This window comes from Triticum aestivum, chromosome 3B, assembly GCF_018294505.1.
Source record: "Triticum aestivum cultivar Chinese Spring chromosome 3B, IWGSC CS RefSeq v2.1, whole genome shotgun sequence".
NCBI lineage: Eukaryota > Viridiplantae > Streptophyta > Magnoliopsida > Poales > Poaceae > Triticum > Triticum aestivum.
The window spans coordinates 142116675-142120233 of record NC_057801.1 but is presented as its reverse complement, the minus strand read 5'-3'; the positions used below and the strand labels follow the sequence as shown (position 1 = coordinate 142120233).

Below are 3559 nucleotides of genomic sequence, written 5' to 3'. Positions count from 1 at the left end.
TAACCCTAGCTCTGAGAAAATCAGCCATGTGATCAAACTGGACTGTCGTAGCATTCTTGTCAATTTGACCCGCTATCGAAACACTCCACTTATCATCACGAAGATTAAAGGGAAGATTCGTGACTCTCGCCCATAACTGCAACTTGTCAAACCTCAATTCAGAAGGTCGCATACACTCCTCGAATTCCGAGAGGATCACAACATTCTTACTGACATGCCATGGTGAGCCTTCCCACACGCGATCGCGATCTCTCTTTTTAGCAAAATCCGCCACAAAATGTTTTCCCCAACAGATCTGAAGGCCGGCCCTTTCGGGTTGCCCCATGCGGGCCGAAGAGCGTTGGAGATTGTTTGGATGTGGAAAACATTGCGATAAAGGACCTTACCCGCCAGCATCCACTTCTCCTGTTCTCCCTCCTCAAGATCGTCCAGGACCAGAGGTGTTGTTTCCTTGTCGGTGATGTCAAGTTTCCCGACGCCTCTGCCAACTTTGCCCTAGCTGCCCTCGGCGACAAGGGCGTCTTCCCCTTTTTCGAATCAGTCGACGTCACCATCTTCTGCCCAACCACAGTCACGTCCCGTCAAAGGATCAACTTGCGCCGCCGTGAGTCCACCCTAACCCTAGTCGCCTTTCACAAGGCTCCAGGTTTTTCTGGAAAAAAAAAACCTTCATCCCGGATGGATAGATTTTATATGAGCTTCACAGGTCATCGAGAAAATAGAGCACTGTACGAAAATACGTATGCGGCAGCACTTGGTGGTGGGCCCAGTAGACGGCTCGGGTGAACGGCAGGTCGCCGCCGATGAGGTGTCAGGGATCAGAATCCGGGCCGCCGTCTGATCCGTGGATCCGGAAGTTTGGTTTTCCGTCTGGCCGCAGCGGGGTCGAATTGAATGCAGGTTCCGGCGTCTTCTTCGGCAAGGCGAGTGGCGTTTTGGAGGTGAGGACTGCGAGATAGAGGTCAAGAGCGGCGGCGGCGACGGCGAACCACCATGGAGTTTTCGTTGCAGCAACCAATCGGCAGGTTCGTGGGTCCTTAGTTCGCCGGCACTGCTTTCTGCTTTCTTTAGGGCCTTTGGTTAGGCTGATTAAGTACGATTTCAGATCTGCTATGCTCGAGGAGGTGGGAGACTTCTGTGCCTGGCCCTCTGGTCGGGAATGGCGATGAACTGGCTGAGCCAGCTGTGTCACAACATTATGTGGTGGCGGAGAGCGTTGAAGCAGAGATCTTTTCGGCGAAGGAGGACACTGCAGGCAGAAGAGAGAGCTCCTCTCCAACATCTAATCTGTCGACGGGGAAGATGAATCCACACGCTCCCGGATGGAATAAGAGGTTAGTGAAATAAACTACTGGTATATCTTCATAGATGCAAACTTTTATCAAATGAAAATCTGGGAGTCCAAAATCTCCCTAATTTACTCAGAGAGTCATAAATATTTTAGTTATGAGAAATTGAGAAGATGAAATTCTTCCGAAGTCTTTCAGAGATGCAAGAAAGATTTTAGTAACTACAAATTGACAGCATTATAGGAATCAGTAGAGTACGTCAACTAGGTGCAGAGGAATTAATAGAACGCATTCGGATGATACTTGTCGAAATTGTTCTTGTGGGTTCCAGGTTCAGAACTGGGTGCTGCTGCACCAAGCAGAGCACTGTGCCCAACTCGAGTGAGTGTGTTTCAGAAGGCTATCGAGTGTTTTGCAGAAAACCCGGCAGAAAATGTGATCACCCCTGTTCTTGGACTACATTCAATTCCTTGGGCGAGGCTTACGACTTCTGCAATCTTCACCCATGGGAGAAGGGTTTTGGCATGTGGTACAGATAGAGCGGCTAAATGTGGAGAGGGTCAAGTGCATGCAGAAAATGGTGTGTGGCTGCTCGGTGAGCAATTTTATTTTGCATTCAGTGATTATTATATGAGAGTTGGATGCGTTCGAGTAGCACATGAAAAAGTTTTTGTGTTACCTGATGCAGGGTAAAGCCGGTGTTGAGAACACAAGATCATGTCGGCGGTGTTACCTGATTCACTGCCAGCTGAACAAGTTGAGGTAATTTCCCTCTACAGCAAAGCCCATATCATTCTCTCTTTATTCCTCCATTGGGCGTAGGCGGGCATCATTCAACTTTGTTGTGTGTTACCCGTGGCAACGCAGGTGCTGCAGGACAATCTGGAGTGGGAGGATGTGCAGTGGTCGCAGACCGGGGTCTGGGTTTCTGGGAAGGAGTATCCGCTAGCCCGTGTGCATTTCCTATCGGCGAACTAGCGATGGCGCACTCGGGTAGCAGCAGGCCAGGCCAGGCCAGGCCAGCCTATGAAGAAACCATTTTCTTCTTTCTTGAATGCTGCTGCTTTGCCACCGTGACATGCCATCTTGTTTGTGTATAAAAGAAGGAAAGGAGAAGAGAAGCTCAGGAGTTGGTGTAGGCCGTGTTGTGCCTGTAATCTTTTTATTACACACCAACAACCATTATATGTCTTGTCTGAGAGATGTAATTCTTGGTTCTTGAGTTAGGCAAAACCGGATTATTATTCGTTGATTATTGAATGTTGGATGTGAGTTGGAACTATTTATCATCGAATGTTTCTTGGTTGTAGCCCATGGGTGGTGCCTCCCTTTGTTCATAATGACGATGATATGTGCACTTCACTTGAATGTTTGGGCATTTTTATACGAAGACGAAACGGAGGGGTAACTGAAGGAGCCTGACGACGGTGGAGGAAAGAACGTGAGCAAGAGTTCCATAACTACAGTAATATGTTCGTGGAGAAGTATTTAGTGTGCAGTAATATGTACAATGTATTACAGTGGTAAAGTCAGACAGTAATATGTTCAATGTATTACAGCAGTAATATGTTCAATGTATTGCAGCAGTAATATGTTCGTGGAGAAGTATTTAATGTACTACAGTAATATTAATAACTACTCCCTCCGTCCCATAGTCACAGTGGTAAAGGGGGGTAAGACATGTAGGGCAGCTCAATGAGGTAACACTCCTCGATCGTCTCGCGAAGCATCGTCTTGTACAGGAACTTGGCAACGACGAAAACGACGTTGAGAGTGTCCATGTACATCGGAATAGCTGCGATGATGTAGTCGTCATCGTCGCGGCTATATTTTTGCGCCAACTTCTTCGTGTCGTTGACGAGAAAGCTGCAGAGGACGATCGTGGACATGCACGCGAAACACGTGCTGCCTACTGACCGAACCTACCAATCATGTTCATCAGAATTAGAACGGAATTTTCAAAAAGGCGCGGGAAGGGGGGGTGTTGTTTTTACCTCGGTGACGACGTAGACGACGTAGACGATCAGAACCGCCGTGCTGGAAGCGAGGAACGGTGTCCAGAAGGTGAAAGGGGACCGCTTCTGCCCCGCCCAAAACGTGAAGACGACCAGGCTTGCCAGGGCAGCCGCGGTCAAAAGGGCCGGCAGAAACACAGCTTCATCTGTAATAAAGAAATTTCGGTTAGGGTTCAAAAAAAATTACTAGATTTTTTTTCCGGCTCATAACTGCCGGCTGTTCCAAAAAACCCTAATAAGTGATGTTAGGGGGGG

The 3559-nt window shown here is 48.2% G+C and overlaps 1 long non-coding RNA gene across 2 annotated transcripts; it reads left to right on the top strand.

The window, feature by feature from the left end:
* The first annotated feature begins 685 nt into the window (after window positions 1-685).
* LOC123065048 (uncharacterized) lies at window positions 686-2598 on the top strand. Of its 2 annotated transcripts, none has more exons than XR_006430881.1 (5): window positions 686-1025; window positions 1106-1334; window positions 1621-1869; window positions 1978-2051; window positions 2157-2598. It is a non-coding gene; the product is annotated as an uncharacterized lncRNA (long non-coding RNA). The 2 variants fall into 2 exon arrangements; XR_006430880.1 differs by having other exon boundaries at window positions 687-1025; window positions 1621-1884.
* The last annotated feature ends 961 nt before the right edge of the window (window positions 2599-3559 follow it).